Genomic DNA, 22,082 nt, shown 5'->3' on the forward strand with positions numbered 1-22,082 from the left:
TTAACATTAAATTTCAGCAACTCTTTCAAATAATAATTACAGTTTGGGACCAGAGTTTAGCCCTGTTGTAGCTTACAGAAACATTAAAATACATATAGATATAAAGACAAATAATCATTTTGAAATTATAAATCATTAGATATAGAAACAAATAAAAATGGGTGCACTTTATTTTACAGTATGTTTACTTACCTAAAAAGTACTGGGAAACAGTGTGTGCATGTGGAACGGGACTGTAAAATAAAGTGCTACCAAAAAATCGTCATAAACTTTAGGATCTTCAGAAGGACTAATGATCCATCATGGACTTATATTGTAATTTTTGGAGGACATTGTGGTATTGTAGTACATCAAACTCGAAAACAAATCAAGATCAAAACAAATTCAATTTCTAATAATATGACCACTTTAAAAAGTTATTTTGTCCTTTTATGCCATATTTTAAGCCTAGCAGTCCCTTTGTAGAATGTATATGTGTTATGGGAATCTGGGATATACGTATATTCTTTATAAAATTGCTTGTTTTGTTGATTAAATTATATTTTAATAATTTACTGTAAAATATTATGATAAAAGAATCTGTAATATGACATCTTTGGAAAACTGTTAGCCAGATATAAATCTGAACATGACATGCATGATGCATTATATTTAATTGAATATATGTATGATATTTAAATACATATATATGTGAACTAGTGTACAAACACTTGTTGTTGATGGGCGCTTTTTATTTAACTTCTTTTAGACTGATACATGCAACATCCGCTGACTGCCATTAAACAGCTTGACAGATCAAAGACAATTTTGAATATAACTGGACTGGATTCGTCTGAAAGATGAAAGTCATATAAACTTAGGATGCATTTTAGTGTTCATCTGGAGCTAAAACTACAAGAAATAAAGCATTCAGTTCAGTCCATCTCCCTGTCTCCTAACTTTATGCACACATTTCCAAATTTTTCCCCCTCACGCCTAGTGTCTCTGTTTTTTTTTCTTTATCCATTATCTCATTGTCATTCAAATGTTAGATATCTTTCCCCCTCTATTTTCACCTTGTCTGTCTCAGATCACCTCTGCGTGCCACCTGACACTGATCAACACCTGCGAATCTCCCGCTCTCAATTTCTCACTCATTCTCTCTCTTCATATAAATGACATTAACATTTCAAGTAATAGACTAAAACACAATATATATTCCAAAATTCAACTTTTTCACTTTCCCATTCTTTTCTATTATTGCTAAAATATCAAGTTTTCATTGACTAAAACTAGGCTAAAATACTTCAGGTTTTCTATGACTAAAACTAGACTAAAATATTGAGACTTTTATTCAACTAAAACTTAAATAGATTGACTAAATATTAGGGGTGTCGAAATTAATCGTTGCATCACGATGTGGACGATTCTGCATCGATGCAGTAACAGACCATAATCAATTATAGCCTATGACATCATTCGCATACGCGCTTGGCACGCAAGTATTAAAAATGCACTCTCTATTTTTAAATCGGAGCTTGGCTTTTTCTCGCATACGGAACGTGTGTGCGCTAGAGACAAATGCGGCAGGCTTTATTGCACAGAATATGCGCTGTGAGACACGTACGTAGGCCTATTGCTTGACAGTGCTTCCACTCGCTGTTATTTTAGTCTTTTACTTTAGATATGCTTTCCTTTCTGACATTTGGAATGCAGTACTATTAGATGCACGAAACTCAAGTACTGACAGACTTCCACGTGTGCTCTGTGTTTGTTTGTCCTGAAGCTCACGGCTGCAGATAAATGCACTTGCATCTATTTTTATGATACAAAATTGATGTAAACACAGTCAGTTATGTTTTCAGAACAGGACAAAACATCTGATATCTGGAAATAGATCTGTGCGTGAATGCAGTCTATTAAAGCTGCCAGTGTCTATGATCTCATCAGTAATAATCAAATGGCAATAATGCTGAGAAAAAAGAAAAACACATAACTATCATTATCTGTAAACTTTCGATATTTAAAGCCCTTCCAGACACTGAAAATGATTTTTGTTTATCACTTATAATTGTCTCCCCCCCCCAAATTACTTTATATTTTTGTATAACATTAATTAACATAATTACTTAAAACTCATAACAATAATTAATTAATGATATATTAATTAATATATTAATTAACATAATTATTTTAAAAAGTATAATTTAATAAAAATTCACAAAATAAATTTGATATAACCGTGATGCATTGTGATGCATCATGATATCGAATTGAATCGAATCCTTGACATGATAATCGTAATCAAATTGAATCGTGAAACCAGTGCCGATTCACACCCCTACTAAATATGAGAAAAACGAACAAGGACATTTAACATGGGAATAAGAATAAGACTAAAACTGAAAATAGCTGACAAAATTAACACTACCCTGCACTTCTGCTTTATGTATATAACTACTGTCATGCAATATTATGTAATGCCTGGTTTAGGGTGAAAACTGCTAAATATTTTCCTGGTTCCAAAGCTTGATTTCTAAATGTTTTTATTATTTTTTTCTCCTTTATTTTTATTTTTATTTTTATATTCATTTTTATTTTATTATTTTATTCAGCTTTAGGCTTAAATACAGCCAACCTCTGGTCCCAATGTTTAGGAATATATTATTTTTTTTTATTTATTTACTGTTATTCTTTATATTTTATGAATTTGTCATTTGTTTTTAGAATCTTTTTTAGAATTATTTTTTATATTTTATTACTTTATTGTATTAAAGCATATAGTGGGGCTAAAGGAAATGTGTTTTTTTATTTTTATAAAAATTATATTATTAATATTAATTATTATTTCTTGTTTTTTATATTATTATTTTATTCTGGTGTATGGTGCCATTGAGCTAAAGAATAAATAAATAAATATATAAATATATATACACATACACACCACCGTACAAAAGCTTGGGATCAGTAAGACTTGTAATGTTTTTTAAGGAAGTCTCTTATTCTCATCAAGGCTTCATTTATTTGATCAAAAATACAGAAAAAACAAAATAGTAATCTTGCCAAAATGTTATTACAATAATAGAATATACAAAGAATAAAAAGTTTAAAAGAACAGCATTTATTCAAAATCTTAATCTTTTCTAACAATATAATTATTTGCTATCACTTCTTAACAATTTAACATTCTTGCTGAATAAAACTTTTAATTTCTTTCAGAAAAAGAAAGAATAAAAATGTACTGATCCCAAACTTTAGAATGGAGATGTCCTAAAGTGGGGATATATATATATATATATATATATATATATATATATATATATATATATATATATATATATATATATATAGATGTCCTAAAGTGGGGAAGAATATTAATTATATTAATTATTATTATTATTATTTCTTTATACATTTTTTTTATTTTATTATTTTATTCTGTTGTAGGGTACAGTTTAGATGAAGAAAATGTTTTCTGGTGTATAAAATAAACTGTATATATACATTTATAGTACAATTATATATTACAAGTAGTACTCAATTGTCTATTTACTTTTTTTTATTTTTATGAAAATTAATAACAAAACTGCACTCTGAAGAAAACTGAAAATCATCAGTATTTTGTCTTTAAATGCATGTGATGATTCTCAGCATAAATGTGCAACGTTTCAGCATTAAAAATCATTAAATGTTTGATCAGATTCTCTCAAGCTCAACCGGATGTCTTTGCGCATATAGAAATTTTCCAGTGCATAGTGATAAAAGGTGTTTAGAAAAGATGTTTTACACCTGGGTGTGTTTAGCCCATTGAGCTTCACTGTCTTTGTATATGCTTTTCACTTACCCTTATATGGATAACGGTATTGAACAATTATTTTAACTGCCAAATATAAATCAGTGTGCTGTTTTTGCAAAGTCATACCTCGTGTTGTGATTGTGAAAGTCACTCATGTGCTCGATTCAAACACCACCAGCCTCCGTAATTGGCACCCTTTAAAATAAGTGCTAAATAAACCACATCCTGTACAAACAAGAAATGGGTACAAAAATCCCATGATAGATGGAATTTCCTTTATCTTTAAGAATATATGAGATGAGACCCAATGGAGGAAGTTTATTAAAGAATGTGGTGAAGGCTGCCGCTTCTTCATTTTTGTTTTTTATAGTTTTCCTTTTTTGCCATGTCACTTTGTTGCTGTAGACACTAGTTTTGCAAACGGACTACGAGTACTGAACATGCATTACTCAAGAGCAGATAGACCTACATCAGAAAACCCCTCTCAAAAGATCTCTGTTTTACATTTATACATTTGGCAAACACTTTTATCCGAATCAACTCTCAGTATTCAAACTAAACATTTTATTAGTTCAAGCACTCCCTTGAAATTAAACCTATGCCAGTGGAGCTACAAGATCAAAAGAATATGCCTATTGTATAAATGTAATTTTTTTTATGAACAGAGACATTTTAGTACCTTTCGGAGTAATTACATTTAGTATACATTTTATTTATATTCAGAAAAGGACATTTTTGCCTTATGAAATAACGTTGAAATTATAGTAAACGTCTTCACAGTGTAATCAAGGACAAAATGCAGAGTTTCAGCTATACAAACTGATACATTAAAACCTTAATGTGTCACACTTTAGATGTAGTTGTTAGATTTGTTTCTTGTTCTACAATTATTATTGTTTCAGAAAGTGATTCTTTGATAAACTGGCAAATCTGGATAATAAGTTTGTATATTCAGAAATGTTGTTTAAATAAGACAGTACAGTTCTAGTCTCTCGTAACATATAATACCATATGCATAAACATCCCTGGTTACTGGACATAAACTTCTGTGTAATATTTCTTTATCATAAACACGTTGCAGAAGTAGCCGGCTTTGTGGAATAGTTATTGGGTGTGGCAGATGAAGTTTAATGAAAGATGTAAATTACCTGTGATTGTCGGCTGCAGGTGTTTTTTCTTAGAAGTCAGCGGTTGGTCGATCTCTTGCTATTAAAGTTGGCCAGCAAGATCAGCAAGACTCAATCCAATATAAATCTTTATCTATTTCCTCTTTTTTTTCGTCCATGGAACCGGATGCAAATGGGAAGTCTCTACACTGATGATTTGACATACATCTTGCACCTAGAAAGTGAGATTTTATTCATTTTGTGATGTAAAATGATGTTCCATAATTAAAAAGATTTTAAGTTGTTTCTAGTTGTTGTGTTCAATGTACAGTAACATAAGTGTTCACTTATTAAACAAATCACAACTGATGGAGATTGTATGGTCTCATGAATAAAAAATAACAAAAATATTGAATTGAATTTGTCCTGTGATGTCTAATGGACATTTTATGGTGGATTTTGTCCTGACACCAGATGGTTGAGTGGACATGTCTCTGGTTTTTAAAATTATAAATGTTTTGACCAGTGAATTGTTTGTGGACATTTTTGAGTATTTGATGTATAATTTTATTTTAGTGCCACGTATATTTTTCTGATTGTGTTGTTTTGTGTGCGTCTGTCTGAGAGAGAGAACACTAAACCACATGTCCATATTAGTAAATGTTTTGCCTACTGTGACGACTCAGATGTCATATGAGTCATCATTACTAAGGTGACGTAGTGTTGTTGTCATATTAAAAATGTTCTTAGGGTTTGGTACAACTTTTGATGTTTTACGAAAGTCTCTTATCCGCAACAAGGCTTGATTTATTTCACCAAAATACAGTAAAAACAGTAATATTATTATAATTTAAAAATATTTTAAAATGTCATGTATTTCTGTGATGCAAAGTTGAATTTTCTGAAGCCATTACTTCAGTTTTTAATGCCACATGATCCTTCAGGAATTATCCTAATATGCTGACAAATTTTCTTATGATTAATAATGTTTAAAAAATAGTCGTGCTGCTTCATATTTTTGTGAAAACTGATACTTTTATCAGAATTCTTTAATGAATACTGTGTTCAAAAGAACAGAATTTATTTAAAAATAGAAATATTTTGTAATATTATAAATGTCTTTACGGTCACTTTGGATCAGTTTAATGTATCCTTGCTTAAAAAAAAGTATTAATTACTATTAAAAACTCTTACAGACTTTTTTGAGCGGCAGTGTATTGGTTTTGTATTGAATAAATTATTAGATATTATTCTCTGATTTAAAAAAAAAGCATTAAAAATTAATTAATTTTATGCATATTTACATTTTCCAGAAATTATTTTTCTACGTTTTTTTAAGTTTTATAAAACAAGGTGTTTGAAACCAGAGTACAAAACCAGTAAAAACACCTTTTTGTACTTTGACTCAAATCCTTATAGTTAGTGAGATACTTCCCTTGTGACAACTGTCCCCAACTATATATTTTACGGTATGTGTGTATGTGGTAATTTTGCCAAGAAATGAAAGATGTGTTTGACTGGAGACAGGCATCTCTCTTTGGAGGATTATAAGCAAGGAAAAAATTGTTCAAAGCAGAAAAAAAAAACTTGTGAAGCGTTTTAAGTGTCCCTTTACACTGCGCCCTCACCTCTTTCCCAGAATTCCCTTTGTCCAAAAGTTTCTGGCGAGAACAAACTTCCCCCCACATCTTCAAAACCTGATCACTTTGCTTTATTCTGATCAATGTGCTCCATGTTTCTTCTCTTGGTGTCAGTGTAGAGATAAAAAAGCAGGAGGGAAGGAGGGGTGTGAGGGTAGACGGCTTACTTTTTTAGATGCCAATTGTATGTCTCTGTGGCTGCCTTACCTGTGTTCCTTTGATCATAGCTGAGCATGAAGTGGCGTTTGATTCCAGGGCTACTTTGACAGCTCGCAGGCTGGCAGAAGCCTCTCGGATGACTGGAGATCAGAGAAGACAGGCTGGAAAGCAGAAGTCCAGCTGAGAGAAGATCAGAAGAGGCACAACTTCAACCAGAGCTATTGTGAAGGAACGTAATGGCTTAGATAACTTTTTCCCCTCCATCTTTTTTTTTTTTCTTGTGAAAACTTACCCTTCAGAATTTTGAATTGCCCACTTTAAGGTCTGTGGGGCTTTGTCTGGCTTTGACAAAAGAGGCATGTTTTTCTTTCTGCCTTGTCCTGGAGAGCCTGATCTATTTAAACAGTGTCACTCCTGCTTCACGTTCTCTTATTTTAAGCACCGCTGGTTCAGCCTGGTTCACTTGCTGTAGATGTACACACTACGAAGAGAAAAAACAGCTTTAATAGTTAAATGTACAAACATGCCTTGTTCCTGTCCAAAAATGTGTAAAACAGCTACCTTATAGTCAATTGCTTCTGTAGACTTTATTAAATCTGCACGTGTCTTTGTTTGTTTTGGTTTATGCTGTTTTGTGAATGTGTGTGTGTTGGGAATTTGTGAATTAAAATTTTAAAGTTGAATTAGTGTTTTCTTAAATGTGTTAATTTAACTAATTTGTAAATCAATCCAGTGCCCTATGTGACCCCGCAAAACACCCAGACGGCTCCTGTGGTGTAATGTCTCCCTCTGGTGGAGGATGTGTTGCACATCTTGCACTGCATTTTATAGATTTTAAAGGGATAGTGCACACAAAAATGAAAATGACCCCCTTTGTAACCCTCCCGTTATATGCAAATATTACCACTGATGTATGGATTCATATTATTGACCCAAATATTTTAATAAATAATAAATTACCCCAGTTCATAATGTTATTGTTTTTTGTTTTTGTTTTGTTTCTTGTTTACTCAGACAGTCCCTTGTCAATAAAGTATTCATTAAATAGAATATATAAACTATTGCTATTTTATCATTTATTTGTATATTTAATGTACTGTAAATAGACTTAGCATGTCTGGAATCTCCCCTTTTGTTTCTTTCAAGGGTGTTAATCAACAAAGCTTTGAACTAACTACTGTTAGGTAAAAAAAAAATGTTAGCCTGAATGCACTGTAAGTCACTTTGGATAAAAGCATCTGCTAAATGCATAAATGGAAATGTAACTACTTTCTATGGTTGAGAGAGCAAACAATATGCTATTCAGATACTTGTAGCCTGAAGATAGCATGATGCCACCAAACATTTTGTGTCAGGATTTGTAACAAAAATTGGTGCATGAGCAATAAATTATTCTGTTCATCTGTTATAGTTCTCAACATTCTATTGTAGACCCACCTATTTCCACTTATGCATTTATTTTATATTGTATTGATCAATGTAATTATAAAACAAATTTGATAAATATTACATTTAAGAATTTGCCATAAAAGGATCACTTTCTTTTCTATTGTTAGAAAAAAAAGCAAGATTCCACATCCTGTGGTGCATACACTTTCACTGGCTTGTGAACCACCTTTCAAGCATTTTGCATAACCGTCACATACTCATGACCAACATACTCATATCCACAGTGTCAAAAGATGACCTTTCAGACCTCCATCATTCTTTTTGAGAGAAGAATACATGCAAAAGCGAACCTGACCAATGGGTGAGAAAAGTATACACTGAGAAAGCTGGAGCTGTTCTCTTGTATCATGCCATTATGTAACTTTTGTGCTTACCTCCTTAGACTGAATGTATAAACTGTGTGAAATGGCACCACTGGGACTGTGTGGGCAGACCTTTCACATCTAGAAAATACTGTTGCCCTGCATGCATGTAAAGAGTTTTCTTTTGTTTATTTATTGTTTTTGCATACTTTTGTCAATTTCAAGAAGCCTGTAACCATGGAAAGTTTATTTTTGTAATACATTATTTCTCAACCAGTCCCAGTATGCAAAAAAAAGAGCATTACATAAACAAAATAAAACTATTTACACCCAGAAAATGTGAAAAATGGTGTTTGTCTCTAAATGAGTATGTTTTTAAATGTAAAGGGAGGGTTCTCTTCTATCAGATATTGGCATGTCAGTGCATTGTTGCCACCTTTACTGTCTCCAGTCAACTGATCATCACCCAAAAAGATTGTATTTTTAAATCAGTGTAAATAAGCGTAGCGACATTTTGGCAAATCTGAGCATTTCGCAGAGATACAGAGGAGAGGAATTGTTGAATAAAGTCGTTATTTTTGTTTTCTTTGTGTACAAAAAGTATTCTCGTCGCTTCATAACATTACGGTTGAACCTGTGATGGCAGATGGACTATTCTGACGATGCTTTTCATACTTTCCTGGACCTTGACACTGTTATTTACTTGGCAGTCTGTGGGACAGTCTCAAGCCTACCGGTTTTAATCCAAAATATCTTAAATTTGTTCCGAAGATTAACAAAGCTTTTACAAGTTTGGAACGACATGGGGTAAGTGATTAATGACAAAATTTTCATTGTGGGATGGAGTATCTCTTTAATAAATTATTAGTTCATCCATGAACATGATTTCTGCTCGAGTCCCGTCTGATTGTGTCGGCTGTGGGGATGAAGACCCCACAGAAAGAAACTCGTAGTCTTGAGTGCAAATGGAGAAAAACTAACTTGGAAGTTTTTAGAATTGCATGGAAAAACAGTATGTCCAGCTATAGACAGGCTCCAAAAACTCCCAGGGCCGAGCATATCCACAAACTCATAGAAAATAACCAAAACAATCCAGGGTTTTTATTTAGCACAGTGGCTAGATTCACAAATAACCAGATGCCACCCGATCGAAATATTCCCTTACAGTTTAATAGTAATGACTTTATGAATTTCTTCACTGATAAAATAGATAACATCAGAAATACAATAACAAAAGTAGATTCTACAGCATCTGATACTTCAGTTTCATGCATCGCATCTATATGTGCCCTGTGATTTTACAATAAACTAGCTAAAGTTTTCTTTTGACTGACAGACATCTCAACACACCAAGGTGGGATCTGAACCCATGCCTTAGTTGTGACTTTAAACACACAGAACATGTGTTTAGCCACTAATGCCACTGTGCCTTTTACACTAAGTGATGGCGTTTGGAGCCCTTTGTTGGATATAAGGCCAACAATTTAACATGCGCAATAATGGGATTAGATTTCTAGTCTTTATGACTGAAGCGCAGTGTTTTGTGCAGTGTTTTTTTTTTTATGTCAGTTGCTGTCTCATATGGAAGGCTGCGCCCTCTGGTGGTAACATTTGATGGCTACATATGTGATCGAGGATGTTTCATTTAATTCTACTGGGACTTTTCTGAAATGTGGCAATGTCATTGGCGTATGTGTCCACCAGAGGGCGCATCTTTCCTAATAAGACACAGGTAGCATCTTCTGTAAAACCTCATGAAAAACAAGAGATCACTGGGCAGCTTTCTCAAATCTGATTAGTGCATGTGTAGATTTAGTTCAATGCTTGTTAAAAGTGGAGTGGTGTCTTTTTTCCCATACTTGCATTAAGTTAATTTCATAAAACTATGAACAAATTGAATTATAGTATGAACTTTATATTATGAATTAAAACTATGAACAAATGGAATTATAGTTTAGTGGGGGGGGGGTCACTGTTTCTACCAAAAACACCACACCTAACAATTTTTTATATATCACCTTGAACTTTTTATGTACAAAAGCAAAGGCATTCTATACACAAGAAATAAAGAAAATGTATTCGCCTATTCATGTGCTTTAATCAGTACTTTGATGAAAATGCCAAGAAAAAAAACTATATTTCAGCTGAAAGTCTTTAAGATCCTAAAAACCACGTTGTCACATTGTGATAACACACTATGTAACATTATGAATTCTTTGACTCAGTGGATAATGCTTCCTTTTTGTTACATGAAAGTCTTAGTTCAAATCCCACAGTTGCTAAGGTACTTTTCACCATTTATTAAGCAACTCATGTTCTTTGACATGCTTTGCATGTATCATTTACAACAAACGTAACAATAAAAACACATCCAAAACAATCTTAAAATCTACAAGTTCAGTAGCTCAGGTGATAAAGCATTGCGTTTTAAACAGGAAGACATGAGTTGATAGATAAAGACATAGACCAAAAATCAAAACAGGCTCTCATATCACAGTCTTGGTGGTGCAGTGGATAATTGTTTGACTTTTGAACGTAACAGTCTGGGTTCAAACCCAGCACAAACTAAATTTTTCTTCATATACAACACAACTCTCAATAAAACCCCATCCAAACCCAGCTCAACTCCTCAGGCTCTGTAGCTCAGGTGGTAAAGTGTTGTGTTTTAATCATGGAGACCCAAGTTTGAATCCCACTAATGCTTAAGTTATATTGTTGATGTTATATCCAACAAAGTGGCCCAAATCTCTGCCATTGCTGTGAAAGCCACAATGGCACTAGTGGCTAAACACATGTTGGTTGCGGACAAGGTTATGGTAGAGAAGTGGGTTCAAATCCCACCTCGGTGGGAGGTGATCACACCTAAAAGAAAAAGCTGTGGCAACAGTGAATCACCTGGGGTGGTGAATAATGTGGCAAATTGTGGTGAAACAGAAAACCAGAGGCAGACTGGCTAAAATACCTGGAGTGGTAAGACAGACTGGTGACACAGCCATGAAAAACATGGACTAACTGGCAGACGTACCTGGGGTGGTAAGAGGATGAAGAGGTGGAGATGAGAGAGGCAGGCCTAGGAAAGCTGGAGATGGGAGAGGCGGGCTTGAGAAAGGAGGTGAAACCAAAGAAGAATTTTTTTTTTTCTTTTGCTGCTAAATGGGAGAAAAAGGGCTTCCTCATTCACATCCACAACAGACAGGGGATTTGAACCCACATCTCCTACATCAGGTAGCGAGCGGTCTTATGCCATGAACTCTAACCACTCAGCCATGTCACCACACACACAGAAAAGTATTTATTTACTATAAGAAATAAACACATTTACAGACATTTAAAAAAAAGAAAGAAAAAGGTTTTCCTATGGTACAATTAAACTAAAATTAATTTTAAAAATGAATATTCAGAATTACAATATTACAATAAGTACTAAAAATTAGTATGTAAATATATAAAGTACAACATATATAAAAATATATACATATACATATAATACATTATTTTTTGCAAGAACAATTTTTTTTCTTGTTAAAAAATAATAATATTTACACATTTAATAAAAAGTTTGTGTCTAGGTAAACATACCTTAACAATAATAAAATTATTACCAAGTAAATATTTGGAAGAATTTAGAATGTTAGGAAATAAACACAATTAACAACATTTAAATGAACTCCTAGGTACAGTTAAATAAATACTAATAATGCAAAAAAAAAAAAAAAAAATTAAACTAGGTACAACTGAATACTCTATTGTAAATTAAATTTGAAAAATAATATGTAAATCTTATATAAAATAATATATATATTATATTTAAAAATAACTAAATATTTAAAAATGGAATATTAAAATAATTTTTTGCAAGAAATACATTTTCTTGTTAAAGTATTTACACATAAAAAACACATACAATACAATTAAATACAATCAAATCTTAATAATAAAACTATTTAAAACTGGTAAATACTTTTTGGTATTTACCAGTAATTAAAAACTGGTATTTACTGACATCTGAATTAAATTTGATTCTATGCATAATTAAATAAATACTAATATTACTAAAAAAGTGTCTAAGTACAACTGAATACTCTATTGTATTTAAAATAATAAAAATAATATGTAAATACTATATATATATATATATATATAATATATATATATATATATATATTATATATATATATAATATTTAAACTATTATAACTATTATCACTATATGGTGTTATTTTACCCAGCTTAAAAATCGCTATTAGCACCACACAATAACAGAAAGCAGCTTGGAAATTAATGAGGGTTTGCCTAATTTTCCATCAAAATTCAAGATATGGGTGCTTTTATATTATATAATATATATATTGATATATATAGCTATATATATATATATATATTATAAGGCAATATCACACCAGCAAAAGAGTACAGTTGCCAATATCACACCAGCAAAAGTGCTGTTTTCCTGAATATCACCACGAATGTGCTATTGATTTAATACAATTTAATTAACAAGACGTTAACATTAACTGCCCTTTCATTTAGGCACACAATTTTCACAAATGAAAATAGTTCCAAACAAATCCACAGCAGAAGCACTTATCTCTGAGTGTTAACGCAGTTTCAAGCATAGCTACACATAAAGCAGCAGAAGAACATCAGCGCTTCACAAAACACCGACACACTGGGATAATACACTTGATAATATGAAAATAAATAAATAATATGTAAAGCTTATAAAGGTAACACAACAGCTACTGATTCATTTGGTATTCATATGACTGCCTTCATGATTAAAATATGGTCAAATAACAATTTTTCTTCATTCCTCCATGAAATATTCCAGCCCATTTCTACTAGCTTTAAATCCATTTAGTGACAGTATGCTTTTAACAAATGCATGTAAAATTTACACATTCTCTTCACAGATCTGAATTTTTTATGTGACTCATATTGCGCTACACAAATGTTATCCAATCAAATACCTTCTAGAGCAAGTCCCTCCTCCAAACACCATCTGAAAGCGACTAACAGCACAGTGTAGCTCTGTGAAGTCTCTCAGTTGGAGATGTAAGAATAATAACAGATTTACCTTTACAGAAGATCTGAACCGCTCTGAATGTGAAGAAGTGTCCTGAGGAGCAGCAGGTGTTGAGAGCAGGTGAGAGATGTTCAGAAACACCGCGAGCAAAACAAACACAACAGATCGCAGTATCACTCACTGACAGCGCGACTAACACATCAGTGTAAACCTACAGAATTACTTCAATGCGAAACATAAGGACTGAGGACTTCATGCGGAAAGTTACTTACAGGTGAGTCGCGTTACACTCGATTCCTGCACTTTATCGCAGTTTATGTCGCTTTGTTTGCTGACAGGCTGCAATTGAGTGACATTAAGAGTCTGTCACTACAGAATCTATATTTGAATGTGATCAAGCGTCACTGTTGTGAAGGTGTTCAGGCTGAAAGTGACGCTCGCTGATGCCGCCTATTGGAGCGCATGGAAAACTGCGCTTTTTACCTGTCGAGTCGAAAAGTACCCGGCTGTTCGAATGGCTTTTTTAGGATTTGCCGCAGTGTTGCCAACTAAGCGATTTTGTTGCTAGATTTAGCAACTTTTCAGACTACCCTAAAGTTTTTTTTTTTTTTTTCAAAAAGCACCTAGCAACAAATTTAGCTATTTTTAAAAAGTTTTTGGCAACTTGTAGCAACTTTTTTAAAGTGACTCAAATGATAAAAAAGGCACATATTTTCAACTAAATTACACAAAAAGACGAAACCGTTGAACAGCTAGACACAACACAAAAACCTAGAGATCTTTCACATATATACACACTAAAAAAAAAATTAAGAAACACTGAAAAGGTACTAGTCACTTTCTGCCAGGATGTTATCCATTAAAGGGTTAGGTCACCCAAAAATGAAAATTCTGTCATTAATTACTCACCCTCGTGTTGTGCGAAACCCGTAAGACCTTCTTCATCTTCATCTTCAGAACACAATTTAAGATATTTTCGATGAAATCCGAGGGCTCTCTGACCCTCCCATAGACAGCAAGGTAACTACCACATTACTAACCTTAAAACACAAAATACAATGTGGAATTTAAAACACTAGTAAAACACCTATGAAAAAATAAATACGGACTGTTCCTTCATATTAACAGTACATTGTGTCCTATTTTTACAGACTTTTGTGTAGCATACTAACTACCAATACCAATACACACAAATATTTTATGTTTGTATTATTTTTATGAACAAGTAACATTTAAAAAATATCTTTCGCTGAGATTTGAGTAATCTCGTTGTGTATTCTATGTAAAAACGCTGTTTTGTGTAATGGTTATGTGATGACGTCATCACGCAGTGACATCACAACGTCATTTAGCAACTTTTAACAACAAATCGATCTGCCTTTAGCAACTTAGTGTACTGGGTACTAGACTGATCGATTAATTGTGTTAATATGTCTGTAAACAGTAAAAGCTGTGCAGTGACACACAACCTTTCTATATAATACACAGAGAAAAAATAATGCCTGCATTTCACAATACGCCAAAGAATTGTATTAAATAAAATACATTTTGATCACATATAGGCTGAATCAATCACACACCCGATTTGACGTTTTAAAGATCCAACAATTAATTTTTTATTGATTGATAACTAGTTGACTCTGTTTATAGAAACAAACAAAAAAAAATAGGGTTAAGATTTGTTATTCTTTTTTAGATTGTTGTGACAAAACCGGAGATATTCTTTTTTCTGTAAAACTTTTGTGAGAAAAGAGTCTATTTAAATATACAACTGATAAAAATATGTTAGAAACAAGTTTCTTTTATCATTTTATTAAGTAATAAATCGACTGTATCGTAATATTTTTGTGATTTTGTTCTGTCCTAAAATAATTTGCGTCCTCCTATGGTAACTTTTCTGAATGACATAAGTTTAATTAACTTATTTTTGTGAATTACACCGCTGCAAATTGATTCCAGCGAATTTAAACAGATTGTGCTTTCCTGTGGTGATTTTTCTAAATTGCACCGCTGCAATAAATGAAAACCATCATTAACCTGTGTCACTTTTTAAATTAAATATAATTTTTAAATGCATTATTGATTACTGTAAGTAATGTTACTGACATAAGTTTTCACAGTGCATATACTCAGCTAATCAACAATGAAATTACCACCTGACAGAGTGGCATGCAGGGCCGTGGGACGAGGTTTTAAGTTGGGGGTGCTGTAGTGGGAGGTGCATTTTTTGCGTGTCAGGTGCACACCTCTTAATAATGTCTAAGTCTAATAACAAAGTAAACACACACTAATAAGAATTAAACATATTTATACCAATCTTGTAACCAGACTCCGTTGCACATAGCAGACACGTACAAATAGCCAAGATAGGTTAAACAGCTCCAAAAGGTTGTCGCGCACAGCGGACAAGAACATCCACAAAAGCAAATATTTTTAACAGCACATATAAGCCTACGTTATTTAAACTTACGGCTCTGTCAGGGCGCAGACACACACTCACAGAACACAGGTCTTGGCGGTCTCTGAGGCAAAACTAGCAGGCCTACTAGGCTCTGGCGAAGAGCTGGTCGGTGTCGGGATGCTTTCCCTGTATTCTCTGGACTTCCGTCGTGCTCATTTTAGAAGCTGGTGTACCAAAAAAAAATCCAAAATTATTTTCTGTGCCATTATGATATCTAGATATCTTCACGTTTTTTTTTAATTATTATTTTTATACCTTCACTGTTGCAACGTCTTCGCCTTGACGTTCAGCGTGAGGTCAGTTGACAATGATGCATTCTGGCTGACCTCCCAGGGCGAGTTTTTTAAGGCGACCGTTATTTAGAATGTGTCACTTTATGGTTTCCATGGTGACGCGTCATTGCTTGTCACGTGACACACCGCAACAACAACACTGCTGAATGAATGATGATCTGCTTTTATGTAATTTTTCCTTTTTTATTCAAAATAGTCACAAATTTGTTAGATATGGCATGAAATATCTTATATTCCGATTGTCAATATATGCAAGTGGAAGTGTTTTAAAAACACCTTTAAAACGATCGCGTTAGTTGAGCCGAATGCGCGACGGCATCTTAGTTTGTGCCGCAGACGCAGTTCAGAGAATCGGATCTGTTTGGATTTACGTGAATTCATCCACTTCTCCCGAAATACATAAAAGTAAGTGGCTGGTGAACTGGGAGAAGAATAGAGTAAACTTTAAAGTTACTTACACGTGTATCTGATATGAATAAAACAACGTGTCTAATTATAATGGAAAGGATTATTATTGCCTCTTCCTTTGACATCAGTGTGTATTTTACAAACTCTAAATGTATTGTTTTTTTAGTACTTATATGTCTGAAACCTAAAATAAACATTATGTGGTTAAAAACACTGAAAAGTTGTGATATATGACAGCTCTGAACCTATTCTCTGAACGCGCCTCTCTCTGGCTCAGCGCCAGCCAACACGTGAAAGCACATTTGAATTTAGCAGTTGATCACGTCATGCACTGGGACCAGCCTAGACTGATCACACCGGTGTGATCGTGCGAAAGGGTAAATAAGTATTTAGTTGTGCTCAAAACCTCCTCGTGCATAAACTTCTTAGGTTAATAACAAACAGGAGGATTTAAAAAGGTGTTTTAATACGTTTATGTATTTATTTTTTTTTTGCATCTGTCAGAGAGTGCAATACATACTGCATTTTCCAACGGGGGTGCTGCAGCACATGCAGCACCCCTACTTCCCAATCCCAATTCGGCATGTGAAACTGCAAAATCTAGCCTACTGGACAAACAAAACATGTACTCACAGTTGGCGCTTGACAGGTGTTTAATTTCGTGCCCCGAACTGAAGACAGAAAAACGCCCACAACAACTGACATTTGTTCTCTGTCCAGCAGCTACATCTGTGGTAATAAATCTGATTGATGCAGAATCTTGCAAGGATATCTGTTTTAGACAAATCAAGCTCGTGATGGTGACATAAACAAACAAAACCAACACCGCTGTGATAAAGTGCAGGAATTGAGAGTCACTGTAAGTAACTCCACACATGCAGTGCTTTTCTCTTGCATTAAGCATTAGTGTTTAGTATTTCAGTTTTGTCATTATTTCCTCTATGTTATATATGCTCCGCTGCCAGTTTTATGTGATGTTATGATTTATGTTATGATGAATTTCATTTGTTTTTAATGTGTCTCCACGCGGACACTAAAGCACACACACGCGTGGGTTTGTTGATGTGTTGTTGTGTTTTTAAAATCAAAGTCTTGCTACTTAATATTTGACCATTATGTATTAAGGCAGTTGTTTACATGCCTATGTTTTTATGTACTATTATTTATACTAACTTTTAAATTCTGATGGTTTAGATGTACTATATAAAGTAATGTCTTTCTCTACAGATTAAGGGATGTGTTTGAACAGAAGCAGAGCTCTGGACGTGTGGACAGACTTTCACTGTAATGATGGACATCCGCTCGTGGACAGGTGAGACTTCTAACTTGTGTTTTTGTTTTGTTGTGTACTAAACATGTAGGTTACCATCATCTTCTTTTTGGAGGGTCACCCCTCTGGAAAGCAAATGATGGTAACCTAAACAGGTGGGGAAGGGACGGTGGAGCTGAAAATTTATACAGCTAAAATTTTATTTTTTTTTCTGTCAAGAAGTATAACCCCTTCTGGGCATTGTGCTGGAGCTCGGGGGGGACCCGAAACGTCCCCATCCCTTCATTCACACAACACTCACTCATATCGCGGAGATCTGGCTGGGATCGAACCAGCAACCTCTGAACCGTGAGGCAGTGCTCTTACCTGTGAGCCACAGATCTCTTGTCTGAACACGTAAAGGAACTTATATTTCACTATTCACCTGCATGTGCTTTTACAATAAACCAGTTAAAGTTATCATTTGGCTGATTGTTGTCTGAACAGACTGTGGTGGGATTTGAACCCATGCCTCAATTGCAGTCAAAGACATGAACTTAACCACTAACCCATTGTGTTTTTCACTGTTTATGCTTGGCTTTTGTGGCACTTTGTTGAATGTAACGACAACAATTTGAAGTAAGCAATAGTGAGGTTTGAACTCCGGTCTCCTAGATGAAAGTCCAATGCTTTATCTGCTGAGACACTGAATCTCTCGAGTCTTCTGATGTTTTGGATGAGGTTTTATTAAGAACTTTGTTTAAACTAATGAATAACAATAGTATTTGTGGGATTTGAACCCAAAGGTTTGTGAATGATAAAGAAAAGCTCCTCCACTGAGCTTGTGGTTTTTCAATGTTTAGTTTAGCAACAGCATCATTAACAATTTAATAAGCAATGGTGGGATTTGAACTCAGGTCTCCACGATTAAAACACAGCACTCAGTCATCTGAGCTACTCAGTCTGTGGAGCTGAAGAGAGTTTTGGACAGAGTTTTATTTAGGGCTTTTAATGACGTTATGAAAAACTGTAGGTTGCGGGGTTTTAACCAAGGTGCTCATGTTTGAATGCAAGCGATTATCCTCAGCGCCACAGCGTTTGTGACATCAGGGTTTTATTGAGGTTTTGACTTTGTTTTACATGATTTGAACTCAGGACTCCAAGATCAGTGCATTAACAAATCAGTCAGAATCAAATGTGCAAACAATCATAATTATCTTTAAAAACCTTATTGATCCATCAAATGTCAAACTCCAACTGATAAACAAACACACAACATGTAAATAGCATCATTTGTTAATTTTGTTATTATTATTATTTGTTTTAATAAGAAACATAGGGTCCAACAAACTTGCCTGGAAGTCTCTAGTGATCCTAAACACCTCGATTAGCTGCTTCAGGTGTTTTCAATCAGTGTGGAGCTAAACTCAGGAAAGCGGTTCAGCAGGAGCAGGATCAGACAGCACTGTTCATAATGCAGTTTTACAGATAATTGCAGATACACGTGTTGTCCACAAAGTGGTGCTGAGTGCTGATCTGATCTCATGCATGTGTCTGTTCTATTAATTATTATAAGCTAAAGGCAAAAAACATTTCAATGTTTAGTTCACCAATATTACTCCTTAGTTTGTCAGCTGTCATTTGATACCGGGTTTAATTAGCATTTGTTCAGATAACCTGCCAATCTTTGCTATAAGTGCATGAGTGTTCAGTCACTCTGACCAGAGTTTGCTCTGTGTGGATCAGACAGACTCACTTTACACCTGTTCTTACACACATCCGGGTAGTGAATATATCTGCCTGCTCACTGTCGCCCTCCTCCTCCATCCAGAGCTTCAGACAGAGACTCGGAGCAGGATGTGGATTGGGAAGCAATGCTTCTCAAGGGGGAGCTGGAGAATCCATTTCAGTTCCCCAAAACCAATCAAGCATTAAAATAAATACTACTTGAGTCTGCAAGATACACAGAGACAACACACAACAATCACTGTTTAACTGTGAACAAACATGGTACACATCCATTCCTTTTGTTCTGTAGTTTATGTGTGTGCTTTTGAGTTCAACACAACATTTAATCAGTTTAACCTCATCGACTGAGAGCTGATCAGGTGCATTTAGATAAACTGACAGATCCATGTTTCTCTGCTGGTTGTGACAAAGTATTAGATTTGTCTTAAAATACATGAAATTTAAATCTAACACTGTCCACCTTGTCGTTTTAATTGATGAAAGCTGACAGCTCTGTTGCAGATGACTTTGAGTCTGCTCGGAAGTGAAACTGAAGTGCAGTTGTTCTTCCGCTCCAGTAGGCGGCGGAAGCGGCTTCACGTTCAGTCTGAGCGCTTCGGATTAGTGACAGAATGACGCTTGTTGTGACAACATGTGCAGACCGTTTAAAATACAGATCCTGCAGATGACAGCTGAGTGACAGTGTTTTTAATATCACTAAACAGCATCTATTCCAGCACAGAAACAAACAAATCCGACCCCCGCTGTGATAAAGTGCAGGAATGGAGAGTCACTGTAAGTAACTCCACACATGCAGTGCTCTTCTCTCGCACTAAACATTGAAGTACTTACTCTTTACACTTAAGTCGTTATTTACTTTAATAGCCAAGTATTTCAGTTTTGATGTGTCATTATTTCCTCTGATATGTTGTAGTTGTGCTCCGCTGCCTGTTTTATGTGATGTTATGATTTATGTTATGATGAATTTCATGTGTTGTTTTTAATGTGTCTCCACGCGCACACTAAAGCACCACAATCATGCGTGGATTTGTTCATGTGTTGTTGTTTTGTTTTTTTGTTTTTTCTCACCTAAAATCTTGTTTAAATAGGCTACTTGCTATTTGACAGCTAAGTATTAAGGCAGTTGTGTACATGTTTTTTATGTACTATTATTTATACTAACTCTTAAATTCTGATGGTTTAGATGTACAATATAAAGTAATGTCTTTCTCTACAGATTAAGGGATGTATTTGAACAGAAGCAGAGCTCTGGACGTGTGCACAGACTTTCACTGTAATGATGGACATCTGCTCGTGGACAGGTAAGACTTCTAACTTGTGTTTTTGTTTTGTTGTGTACTAAACATGTAGGTTACCATCATTTTCTTTTTGGAGGGTCACCCCTCTGGAAAGCAAATGATGGTAACCTAAACAGGTGGGGAAGGGACGGCGGAGCTGAAAATTTATACAGCTAAATTTTTATTTTTTTCTGTCAAGAAGTATAACCCCTGCTGGACATGGTGCCGGGGCTCGGGGGGGACCCGAATCGTCCCCATCCCTTCATTCACACAACACTCACTCATATCGCAGAGATCTGGCTGGGATCAAACCAGCAACCTCTGAACCGTGAGGCAGCGCTCTTACCTGTGAGCCACAGATCTCTTGCTTAAACTTGTGAAGGAACTTATATTTCACTATTTACCTGCATGTGCTTTTACAATAAACCAGTTAAAGCTTTGGCTGAGTCTCTTTTGAATAATTTTTACCCCTTCACTCATATCACAGACATCTGGCTGGGATCGAACCAGCAACCTCTGAACCGTGAGGCGGCGCTCTTACCTGTGAGCCACAGATCTGTTGGGGAAGTGTTTGAAGGAACTTATATTTCACTGTTGAACCTGTAATATTACAATAGACTAGTTAAAGCTTTTAATTGTGTGGGTCATTTGACACGCTAAGGTGGGGACTCGAACCCATGATTCAATCACAGCCTTGAATGCAAGGACCATTGTTCAACCACTAACACCACTGTTGCTCTCACACGGAGTGATGGCATTTTCTGGAGAACCCCCAACACTGCACGCTGTTGCACATATCACCTCTGACACACACACATTTGAGGTCTTGACTTGGAGTCTTCACTGATGAGCTGATGAGTTGAATCAGGTGTAATTGAATAGGGAGACATCTAAAATGTGCAGTGTTGGGGGTTCTCCAGGACCAGGATTGGGAACCACTGGATTAGGGGATAGAGAAGAGCCCTTCCGAATGTAAAGCAGGCAGAGGCTAATTAAATTCAATGTGCTGTGCCCTCCTGTGGTGATTTTTAGGAATAACACCACTGCAAATGAAGTCTAATGAACTTAACCGTGTTGCGCCCTCCTGTGGGGATCTTTGTGAATTACACCACTGCAAATTGAGTCTAATAAAAATAAAGGGTTTGCACCCTCCTGTGGTGATGTTTGTGAATTACAATGATTGGTGAT

At 34.8% G+C, this 22,082-nt stretch overlaps 1 long non-coding RNA gene across 6 annotated transcripts in view; it reads left to right on the forward strand.

Moving 5' to 3' along the window:
- LOC109066411 overlaps positions 1 to 21,335 on the forward strand; it is a 25,043-nt gene extending 3,708 nt beyond the window's left edge. For 2 of the 6 annotated variants that reach the window (XR_006156500.1, XR_006156504.1), the window contains 2 exons: positions 17,847 to 17,931; positions 21,094 to 21,335. This is a non-coding gene — a long non-coding RNA (uncharacterized LOC109066411). Of the gene's footprint in view, positions 1 to 13,415; positions 13,578 to 13,674; positions 13,732 to 17,293; positions 17,479 to 17,846; positions 17,932 to 19,794; positions 20,392 to 20,833; positions 20,919 to 21,093 lie in introns of those variants that run through there. The other 4 variants (XR_006156506.1, XR_006156507.1, XR_006156503.1 and 1 more) reach the window with 4 other exon arrangements.
- The last annotated feature ends 747 nt before the right edge of the window (positions 21,336 to 22,082 follow it).

Source organism: Cyprinus carpio, chromosome A4 (assembly GCF_018340385.1).
Source record: "Cyprinus carpio isolate SPL01 chromosome A4, ASM1834038v1, whole genome shotgun sequence".
NCBI lineage: Eukaryota > Metazoa > Chordata > Actinopteri > Cypriniformes > Cyprinidae > Cyprinus > Cyprinus carpio.